Consider the following 12,793-nt stretch of genomic DNA (forward strand, 5'->3'; position numbering starts at 1 on the left):
TCCCAGTGTTACTTGTACCTGAAGTATCTCTGATGCGTTATGTTGGGCTGCGAGTCTGGAGGTGTGCATATCCTTTATGGATATGGAGATACCACTGCCTTTAGTGCTTCGGTTATGGTTTAGGGGCCAAAAGGTGTAGTATGAATTATAACCTGGTAGTGCTGGGGTGCTCTCCAGACCCTTGAACCAGGTCTCTGTCACTGCACAGATGTCAATGTTCTCCATTTTAAGGAGTGCTTTGAGCAAGGGTATTTTGAGATTTAGACTTCCTAGCACTGAGTAGCATAACCCTCAGATTTTGTTTGCTTGTAGCTGTTATGGTGGTAATTTTGTCTTCCGGACATTGCCTAAAAAGGCACTATAAGGGTGGCAAGAGACTTGGCCAGTATCTGGAATCTCTGGGGTGACAGATGCAGACCATCTCTGGTGAAGCATTGAGGTCTGTTGATCATGTCATCCCAGGCAGACAGATACTGGATCCCCTTAGAATGACACCAGAAACTTAGCCAATTGTTGAAGTCAATCATTTCCTGCTTGTACTGTGGTATCATTCTGGGTGATGGTAGGATGCTACTCAGAGCTAGGGTCATACCTGCCTGGGCTACAAGATCCAAGAGCTCCTCTATGTCTCTTTTCATGTAGTCCAGGGAGGTATGTCTCAGGTCATTCACACCAACATGGATGATGACAGAGTCATATTTGTACCTGTTGTGGAGTGACCTAAGTGCATGCGTTATGTGGTGGATCCTGGCAACCAACAGGCAGTTGACCGTAACTTTCTCCTTATTCAACCTAGTGAGTGGGACATCAGTGTGTGTGGGTATATATGTTCTTGCTTGACATTACAGACTTCATTTTACACCAGCATGTAGGACACTGTTATTGGCATATTCTCCTTAACAGGCAGTACTGATCTCATTAGCTATATCAGATTTATAAATATGAAGTACTCCCACCAGGGCAAGATTAGAGACTGGGTTGGAGGCCAGGCAGATGTCACCTCATCCTATGCGAGACAGATTACAGTGACATGGCTTTTAATCTATCCACATACATCATGGCATGGTTTGTAGGTCCTGTGTTTTCTTGATGAGAAAGCCCTGTGGTCTCTTCAGCTGCTGCATGTGTCTGGTGAGGTACATGCAAAAGAGACCATTATACTCTGTTAGCATTCTGATGAGGTTTGAGTACAATGCTGTCATATAATCCTAAGATCTGAATATGATGGCATGACTTATGATATGCAAAACATAGGCTTTCAATACCAGTGTGGACACTTGATGGTCAGATTACTATCTACATGTATTCCCAGTGCTTGCGTCATTGTGTTTCAGCATAGCAGGACTGTTGTCAGTGCTGTGATTAACACTAAACTCCACTTATCAGATGGACGCATAAAAAGACAAATTTCTGCATTTATTTGTAGATTGTGTGCCTTTATCATCAATCATTTGTCTGTGTTACATCTTCCTGTATGTAGCACAGGTACGATCATAAAGGACACCTCTGAATTTTTGCAGAAACTCTATGAATGGTCTAATGATATAAACTTGACTGATTGTTTGCTACACTAGATGTAGTCTCTTTGTTCACAACAATATCTAATAATATGGGTACTGAATATGTGAAAGAGTATTTATTAGATTTTACTGAATGCATGCAACAGTATATTAATATTCTTTGTAGTTTACTGAGTTTAGTGTTAAGTAATAATGCATTTTTATTTCAGAAGTAGCTATTTAGACAAAGGAGTGGGTAGTGATGGGAACACCTGTAGCAAATAATTATGCGAATATTGTGATGCATGTTTGGGAGTGTAAATTTGTGTTGTCTGTAGAAAATTGTTTCTTAAAAAATTGATTTTATTGATCTTTTGTAGACAATTTATTTTTCATTTGGAAAGGATATACAGAAAGTTTTAATTAATTTTCTAAACACTTATCAGAGACAAGTATGTTTTTAAGTTTTAAGAAAACAGAGTCTGCAATGAGTATTGACTTCCTAGATATTACAATTTTTAAGAACGGTGATGGAACATTTGCCATTAAATTATATAAGAAACTTGCTAAAGGGAATACATCCACAATATATGTTTAACAACATAGTGAAGAATCAACTCCTTAGGGTAGTTAAGCTTAATAGTGTGGATGAAAATATGAATTTACAGTTGGGTAAAGTGATTTCTGATTTCATTGACAGAGGTTATGATAAAACAAAAGTGAATAAGCTCTGTGATGAAGATAAGGAACAAAGGAAAACAATAGCTCTCTACCTTTTCAGCTGAACCAGAAAAGGGATGTACTACTAAGCATACACAAAATCAGATGCATGCTAACTTATAATAACAATACCATAAAAGTTAAGAACATAATTAGTAAATATCAACACATTTTAGAAGATGTACCAGAAATTGACTTAAATAATACAGATAGACCCAGTTTTGGAATAAAAAAAAGTCAAAATCTGAAACATTTGTTATTTTATAAAGAGCAAACACAAGGAAATGGTTATAAAAAATAAGAAAAGTACATTTAAATGCAGTAGGTGTATTTACTGTAAGTTTATCAGTGAAGATGATACATTTAATCATCCCATAACTAGTAGAATTTATAAGTTTAATGCATATGGTAATTGTGAAACAAAAATCCTGTGTACTTGGCAAAGTATAATTCTTGTTATGCATACTATGTGGGGAAGACCAATCAGAAATTTAAAGAACATATTGGAAATCATTTGTCAGAAATTAAAAGAGAGGTGCTGACAAATGCTTTATGTACAAATAAAAAAGAAAAAAGGTTGTAATCATGTTTTTAAGTTTTATAAGTTTACTATTTAAAAAGTTTTAACTGACACAGTACGTGGTGGTTATATTAAAGATCATACAGAAATGTAAGAGTTTTATTGGATTCTTCACCTAGGGACACATACAACACTGGGTTTAAATGGGAGTGTTTCTTTAAAACCCATGCTTAGAGAATTTCAGAAATGAGTTTAATTAAGTAAACTGATCATATGACTGTGAAAATTATATATATGCTAGTTTGTGAGTTTGTCCACTCATTTTGCCTGAAGAAGCCTGCTAGGCGAAAGTTTTTGAACTTGCTTTTATTAATTTTGGATGTTAACAAAAGTGTATTGTGAAGAGCAGCTCATAGTTTCAATGACTTTTTATTATTCTGATTCATCAACTTTCACAGTACGTGTTCTGTCAATGAGACTATTGGTTACCCATCTAGTGATGTAAGGACTAATCCCCAGATGGGAACATTTGTCAATGATACCTACATGGGGGGACTGTGTCAAAACACTAGGCTAGATCAAGATAGGCAGTATGAACTAACTTACCTTCATCCAGGCCTATCACATGGAATGACTGGGCTGTGACAACAACACAGATCACCTATGGGGTGACTCAAGACATACACCTTCCTAATATGGTTTAACAAGCACTTTTACACACCCTCCACATGGGCTATGTTCCTGTAGACAGGTGTATATCAACATGCATCCATCTGAGTTGGGGGGACAGCACCTGATGCATGCATGTATAGAGGTATCCTCAGCTTTGAGGTAGACCAACATGTCATCATGAACCTCTTCTAAATAGACACTAGTAATATTCCAGCTACGTACAACAAACCTGAGTGAGTTGTTAATGCTAAATCATGTCTGTTACATCTAATATATGTCCTCAAAGAGGTCACAGAGGGCATGCATGATGACAACAGTATTATATTGTGGAACTTGACCAGGTCAAAACATTTGACACAAATCTACACTGAGGTACTCAATCAACACTGTCACATGTGGCCATAAACAGTGCTATATTACCAAGTGGGTAGACCAGTGCATCACACATATGGCATCTTACTATGTTGAAATGTATGAAATGACCTATATCTCAGGTCCAGTGATCAGGTCCATACATCAGGGTTGTCTGCTAGGCCCTTTCCTGTCCACTATTTAAGTGATGGACATCACAGATGACATACACATCCTGTGTTCAAACAGGTGTCTGAAGGACTACAGATTGTGAGCAATAATTGACTCCAGCTGTGATATTAGTATAATACAGACAATATCAACACATTCTGAACATTGCTGTCACAGCTATGACAACACCTGCAATGACAAGAAAACATGGGGGATTTGTTAAGTCGGGAAAACAAACACACAACCCAAGTGGACATCACATCCTGTAATAAGATCAATAGGTATGTTGCCCGTGTCCTGGGGTACATGGTAAGTGGAACATCTACCACCATGTGGGCACAGTGCTGAAATTTACCATGTGATTGGTGGCCTCAGTGTGATAGTTTGTGATTGGATCAATTGGTTAGATGGAGTGTATGATTGGTTTGTAACCACCAATCATATGGTAAATTTAATTTTATGTATTTTGTATTTGGTTTTTGCCTCAGAGGTTACAATGTAATTATCGGCTATATTTGCCTAAGAGCTAGTGCTTACTCTTTGTCATTGGTCGATTTTAATTTCTTTTTTTGTCACTTTTTATTGGTTAAATATTCAATGCATGATGTTGATTGGTTATCTAATATTTTAAATATCAGTCACTGTTGTATTTTAGGCCACGGTGGTGCAGCGGTTAGCATTGTTGCCTCACAGCAAAAGGTTCTCTCATTCATTTCTCAGCTGGAGCACCTTCTGTGTGGAGTCTGCATGTCCTCCACATGGTCCAGTGACATTAAAGACATGCAGGTAGGTGCGTGCGTGAATGGATGTGCTTTCTTTGGAGGTTGGGCATCGGGCTGGCAACTCAGCACCGTAAAAATCCACTGCCAATCATTAGCAGACTGGAGTTCTGCTGTGGTGACCCCAAACCAGGAAAAGCTGAAAGACTTTTTTAGTCACTGTTGTATTTTACTAGATCTGAAGAAGGACCACTTCGGTCTAAAAGTGCTGATCTCATTTTTATCGTGTGTGTTGCTGGTCACAATAATCAGTGTGTTCATCTTCAGTCTGGTAGATGTACAGAGTTCTTCATATATATATATATATATATATATATATATATATATATATATATATATATATATATATATATATATATGTGTGTGCCTTGCACACCAGTCAACTAGCCTGTATTGCTCATGTTGCATACAGGTATAGCAGTGTTCCTCCTAACATCTCCAGCAGATGTTACAGTGCGAGGATAGTGTATGTGGTTACCCTCATATAGTGTGGATGTATCATAATAGTTGTTCAAGTCTGTTTGTGCAGACTCATCTCTTATCACTTTAAGTCACATATGATATGTCAGTGGCACAGGATTACTGGTGGTTTTATTCAGATATTGTCCATGATTGTGGTTGGTTCTTTTAATATTTTTCATGAGCGCTTACCTGTGCCCCACTTGCTGGAGACCTCTGCTGAGATTACACTCATATTCAGGCATATCAGTTTCCACAGCTTCACAATATGCACCCTACCCCAATTTTGTTTAACATCCCTGATAAATGTCCTCTCCATTATTCATGTAAGGATGCTAATCTCAGACATACATCCTCCCCATTGTTATGTCACCTTGTGTGGCAGTCACATAAAACACATTTAACTGTACAGTCCCTACTGTGCCATATAGATATGTGATTGGTGTTGCTGCTACAGCAATCTTCCATTGACATGCCATCATCTTCTGTACATTATGTTGTTTCACCTGTCCTCTTTCTGTGTTCATTCCTACTATTCATCTGTGTGTCCCTATTTAATACACTCACTTCCCCTGAGTGTTCATTTTCCATGGCAGTCCATGCACCATTACAGATCATTTACACAGTTTCCATACAGAATGTCTGGACCAGGAATGAGCTATCACAATACTCTGCATTGTAGATACACTGTCCTGTACTGTTTTTGGACCACATACTTCACATTTATACCTCTCAACTGTCCAGATATTTCCAGGATGTCCAGATGTGTTCGTTATCAGATTTGTGGCTTTCTGCCATATCACTGGGATGATCTCAGGACTGATGTGACTCAGTATTACATACATTTCATTAATCATACCTCTCAACTGTCCTGATTTTTGCAGAATATCCAGTTTTGTCTCATATCTTTGATCTTTTCCTCATAAAATTGTGGTGTTCTAGCAAATCATTGGCATGTCATTGCGGATTAACTCAGAAAATAATGACAGACATTTGATTTTCAAACTTCATGCTCTTCAGTAAATCCATGCTACTGTAAAACATATTATTCTATCAACTTTCTAAGTTTGTAAGAGCAATATTAAAATCTGTCCCTATTTTGGGGGCTTATTCCCCCTAACATCACCATATAAGGAAACCCTTGAATTTCAACTAACTATTTCAAGCACGTAAAATGCATTAATGTAGTGATCATTACTGTACCTTTATATTTAACTCCAGCACCCAGTGAATAAAGAAAAGTTGTTGTTCCTAACTTATCGGTATTATCTTCTGTAGAAATTGGTGTACGTTCACGTTACAGGGATTGCTGGATCCAATCTTGCACTGAGTGGCTGATAGTTTTTTCATTTCTCACAGCATACACTCTGGAAACTCACACTATTTCCTTCTAAAGTTCATTACTATCTTACCAGGTAATCCCTCCCCTTTTATCATCTAACATTTGGATGCAGGCTATAAATCTATCCTGAAACTATAGGTGCCATTTTTAAAATTATCCTGTTGCTATGCATCCTCCTGATGTAGCATGCTCGCCAAGTATTTGGTCCCATTTAAAGTTGTTAGAATAATTTGAAAATTTGGCATTCTGCTGGTGTTTATTCTTGCATATTGTCCAGTTTTTATTTATTTCTTTTCCCAACTGTTTAAAAGCAGTGTTTTATGTCTGGCATGTCATTACTGAATGTATCTGTAAACCCACTGATGAGCTTTATAAGCTAGTTCATTGTGATATTTCACAGCCTGCATTTTGTGTTGGTAAAAAGAATGTATAGAACAGTGCTCCCTTCAACACTACTTTTTTGAAGTAGTGCATCAGTTGACAGTAATTTACTGAATATCCCCACTCAAATTCTGTAATTTTTTTTTTCCGTATTTGGAAACCACTTGTTGTTGCAAACCATTCCTGTTATACAGTTTCACTCCTGCTCACTAAACTTTAGTTTTGAACTTCTTATGTTGAAAGCTATATACAGACATTTCACCTAGCTATTTGTTCCTAAGAACTATTATATTAGTCATGTTCTAAGGGGAGTATAATTGTTATTACTGTTAAATCTTTAGAGCAATAATCTGTATAACTGGAACTGATATTCTTGTTAGTTAATTGTAGTGAAGAGATAGTGAAAGTGTTCTTAAAAGTGTTGTGAAGCAAATATGTAATTATTTAATGTCTTGCTTTGGATTTACTCTCCTTCTTCTACTAGTATTTCTTTCCCTCACGTAACCTTACTATTTTATTTTACTTCTAGTTAATATCTAAACATCTTGAAGTAGTAAGCCTGAACGAGACAGCAGATACTGCGGCCACCCAAAAGTATGGGAACCACAAAATCCTAAAGAATCAAGTCCAGCATCAGAATTTACATACTGTATGTTAAAAAACTAGGCCTAGACAAGTGCTTTATACTATTTTGTAACATATAGTGGAGAGCATGTCACTATGGATGCCAATAACCCAATTTCCCAATGCTATTTGTAGCCCACCCCTAACATCACCATATAAGGAAACCCTGCATGCCTCACCCATTCTCACCAACCTAAATAAGACAGAATTAGTCAAACTAGAAACCTGCTATAACAAAATAGCTAAATTTGCCACCGAGTCTACACATAGAACACATCACTGCCTCCCTCTAAAAAAGCTCTACTGGCTAGAATTCCCACAACTCATGACTTATAACCAACTAATCATGGCTCATAGCTACTCTATCAGCCTGAGAAAATCCCAGCTCTCCTAGACATAATTCAACCTTATTCCAATGAACACAGACTTCACTCAACAAATAAATCATTATTACAAGTTACCAACTCTACAAACATGGCAGGGGAGTCCCTATATTAATGTCATGTTGCAAAAATCCGGAATTTACTTCCTCACTCTATTCGAACCACTAGCAACACAGCTCATTTCAAAACACTACTCAAAGAATATTTATCAGACTTGTGGCTCTGCTCATGTAACAGTCCAGGCTAAACTTGACTAGCAATAACCTCCTGTCCCATTTCTCATAAAATGTTCATCCTAATATACTAGGGGGTATGGGAGGGTGGCCTAATGGTTAAGGTGCTTGCCTTGCAAACACAAGGTGCAGGGTTCAAGTCTCACAAGTAATAATTGGCTAGGCTTAAAATGGCTCATGAGGGCAGTTAGCTTAGTACTAATCTATGAACCTATAAAAACTAATAACCCATACATTCCTTCTTCTTCCTGTCCTTCAGAAAACCAAACCTATCTCACTCACACAGAAACCCATCTTAACAAGTAGTCATCACCCCACTTAACCAAACAGAAATATTTTATGCACTAACTTACTGTCCTATCAAACCTTCCTCAAATGCCCTATTACTGACCACCTATCCTTCTCACTTTTACCTTTCTCTCCTCTCTCTCACTCTACCTTTACTCTCCACTTCTTTATAGAACCAAGCGGAAAGTGATGATATTGAAACTCTGCCTTTCTAGTTTTCTGACTGTGATATAACATTATAATTCTATCTGCAGCCACATGCAACACTAACTAGCACAAGACTAGTCTTTCATTAAATAATGAAGGCAGTTAAGCCTTCGGTAGATAATATCTGCCCCCTGCTGTATTAATCCTTCTCCTTCTGCAAGTTTTACAGCCAAGAACAACTGTACAGATAAAATTGTTCATGTAAATATTTTATTGTATATATCTGTCTTGTAATTATTTTTGTTGTTTTATGAGAAATGTTACTGTTGTTTCTCTGATAAGTGTCTTAAATTCATCTGTTAACATAACTGTACTGTTGTGGAGCTTTTCTCCCCAGGCCTACGCTGAAAATGGGCTCTCCCAGTCGGACTTCCCCAGTCAACAAAGACAAATAAATAGATAAAAAATAAATAAATAAAATAAATATTATTTATGGCTTTGTCTAGATATCTTGCTCTAAGAGGTTGAGTGCTATGTTTGAGTTTCATTCTACCACATTTTTATAAGACATCTATGTCAAATATGTCCTTATTTCTGGTCAATTGTCCCTTGTTTATATATAAACAACAAAGACTATCAGTGAGTCCCAGCTCTACCTTCCAATAAAATTTATTTCGTTGAAATTAATGACATCATATAGAAAGGGGAGAAATATACAGGACTTTCTGATACACAGCATTTATAAAAAGCCTTGTACTAATGAATTAAATGTTGTGAAGAATTTGGGAACATTCCCTTGTGGAAAATGTGCTATATGTAAACATGTTGTAAATGAAGTGAATAAAATAAATGGCAAAATTTTTGATACAAAAGGCAAATATACATGTATGAGCAAAGGTGTTGTGTATGTCATATTCTGTGATTGTAACAAATACTATATTGGAGAAACAAAAAGAATGCTGGCAGATAGGATAAAAGAACATATTAGAGATGTTAAAAATAATAAAAGTACTAGTCCTATTGCTGAGCATTTTAACTCAGTACACCATGGAAATATTGAGAATATAAAAGTATCTGTTCTGGAACATGTTCCATTATATTATAATGATGTTGATAGGCAAAAAAATATGTTAAGACAAAAGGAATGCATTTTGATTATGAAATTTGGGACTTTGCATCCACATGGAATGAACAGAGAATGTAACTGGCAATGTCTTGTTTAAGACTATGACTTTAAATATATTCAAGCTATGTGACTTGATAGTTTAATTATGTAATTGATTGATTACTTGTTTTTTGTATATATTGCAAGTGTTTTATGAGTTTTACTGTTTTACTCTGTAAAGGCTGTTGGCCGAGGCGCTAGAGAAGGAACTGTTCAACGAAATAAATTTTATTGGAAGGTAGAGCTGGGACTCACTGATAGTCTTTGTTGTTTATATATATACCTCTTGCTTGTTGTTGTTTTAATATGTCCCTTGTTTATGTTGGCCTTTGTGCAGATGTGTTGAACTAAAAGATTGTGAACTATCTGTAAAATCCTGGTGATCATTGTGGCATTCCACACAAAACCGTAGACCATATGTGGTATGCTTATAGGTTCATAGGTTCATAGGTTCATACTAGGCTATCTGCCCTGGGGCATTTATAAGCCTAGCCCGATTCTGTATGGCTTACGCCACCCCTTGATTTGAGTATACTGTGCCCTTTTTAAGGTTTAGTTTACTGTGCCTCTGTCTAATAGTGACACAGGGGTAATCCCTGGGACAAACCTATGATCCCCCATCCACTTATCGAGATTCCTCTTGAAGAGATTCAGTGAGGTGCTCTGCCTCACATGAACTGGAATTCTATTCCAGAGCAAAGGGAGCCTCTGGGTTATGAACCTGTCCCTCCAGCAAGTTCTATTTATTTCTGTGCTGAGGTTCAAGTCCCTCGAGCGTGTGGCTCTAAGGGATTTAGATTTACTGAGGTGGAGCATGTCCATTAATTCTGGATTTGACATAGCTTTGTATGTCAGGCATAGATCGCCTCGAAGTAGGCGGTATGCAACTGAGTAGAGCTGGTGTTTTTTTAACTGAGCAGCATATGGCATCTGTTTGAGACCCTTGATCCTCTTGGTGAGATACTTTTGGGGTCTTTCTAATTGCTGCAGGTGTCAGGTAAGGTACATCCCAAAGGGGCATTGTATTCTATGATGGGCCTGATGAGGGATGAATAAAGGGGCACGATTACCACTCTTGATCTAGATGTGAAACCCTTCGTGATGAGGTGGGCTATGTAGAAGGTCTTTCTAACCACTTTGGCAATGTGGTTTTCAAAGGAGAGATTGCTATCAACTTGGGTCCCCAGGTCCCTAATAACTTTCTCTGTACTTAATGGGTTTCCACCTATGTGGTAATTTGTGGGCACATTGTTTTTGCCAAAGGGTATGACTATACATTTTTTGGCATTTAGCTTTAAACCATGGTGCTGGCACCAGTTATCTGTCTCTGTGAGACCTTTTTGAAGGATGTTTGTGTCAGCTGGAGAGTTGATTATGGCGCCCAGTTTGAAGTCGTCTGCGAACTTGGTGAGCCATAGTCCTCCCATGTTTGCCTGTACCTCGGAAAAGTATATACCGAACTAGAGTGGTCCCAGGACAGAACCCTGTGGGATGCCACTTGTGACCGGTTTTGAGTCTGACATGGCTCCATGTCTGACATGGCTCCATGGCTGTTTGCTTTAAACAGTATTATGTTTGTGCTCACTTACATGGTTTCCTGGCCAGTAATACTGTTACCAGCCACAAAAGTTAGCTTAGATGTACTGTGCTGCATGAATATGCATTGAGTGGTGCAGAGCCCTGCTGCATACCGCTCACTACCGCTCAAACATGTAAACTCAATGTAGGACTTGTGGAGAGCCTACATGGAATTTATTGAATCACGAGGAACCATACCTCTCAACTGTCCTGAATTACTTGTTTTTTACTGAGTTTTGGGGTTCAAATATTGGGGTGCTATGATTCCCAAGTGGCACCCCTTCATTTCCAATTTATTCGCACTTTGTTTTTTATTTTTTTTAATTTTCGTGCTTTGTGAGCTGATGTCCTCACGTGCGCAATGACGTCAGCTCCACCAGCCTGTCGGAATTGAGCTTGCAATATTTCTGGCTCTAGTTCAAATGCTTTTTTGAGTGGCATGTCACCAGAGCTGGAAAGGATTTTGCTGGATTTAGTTATAAGATGCTCTGCTCAAATTATAGAGCCAGCCTGGAAAGGATTTCGCTGGAAGATGCTCCGCTCACTTGAGTTATTGGATTTTATTTACAAGAAGACGCATCTCTGTGTCTGGACATATTTAAAGGTAAGGAAAGGACAGAATGGTGTGTGTGTGTGTGTGTGTGTGTGTGTGTGTGTGTGTGTGTGTGTGTGTGTGTGTGTGTATGAAGCAACTGGAATGTGACTTTGGCTAACATATAGAGGACTTGTCCAATTTTGATCCCCAACAGAGTAGACATTACAATCTGCCAACATAGTATCAGGCTCATCAGACATATCAATATGATAGCCAGAATACTCTGCTCACTCTATACCACTCATAGAGCTATTATAGGAGCCTGCACTGAACTGCTGTTAATGTGAGGCCTGTACACATAATACAAAAGTTGCTGTGCTCCATTCATTTCCATTTTCACCTTGTGCATTTCAAAAAAGATGTGTTGTCCATGGTAATCCTACAAGTCATCACTGACAGTTTGAAATGAAAAAACCCAAAAAGGCTAAACTATTAGCAACAAATAAAAAATAAAATTCGAACTTCGGTAAGGAAACACCACTTTAATTACAAATGTTGCAAAACAAATTAGTGCTTTCATCAAAAATTATGTCATGGATTCTTCAGAGTTCAGATTTTATTTTTTATCACTGACGGTTTGATTGTGGGTGTGTGTGTGTGTGTGTGTGTGTGTGTGTGTGTGTGTGTGTGTGTGTGTGTGTGTGTGTGTGTGTGCGCATCATACCTCTCAACCTGAAAACATTACAAATCTGGACAAGACCCATTAAAAATAGATACAAATCTGTACGTTAACATTTAATTTGCATACATAATTATGTAACCCCCACCCACTCCAATGGAATTGTGGGATACCAACTTTCAAATGCAAACTGAAGAACAGACAATCAAAATATGGCACCAGTGTCCCCCTGCAACCATTCCAATGTCCCATTACCTGGCTATTTTA

The sequence above is a fragment of the Protopterus annectens genome, chromosome 1.part1 (genome assembly GCF_019279795.1).
Source record: "Protopterus annectens isolate FY-2018-M chromosome 1.part1, PAN1.0, whole genome shotgun sequence".
In the NCBI taxonomy this organism is placed as follows: Eukaryota; Metazoa; Chordata; order Ceratodontiformes; family Protopteridae; genus Protopterus; species Protopterus annectens.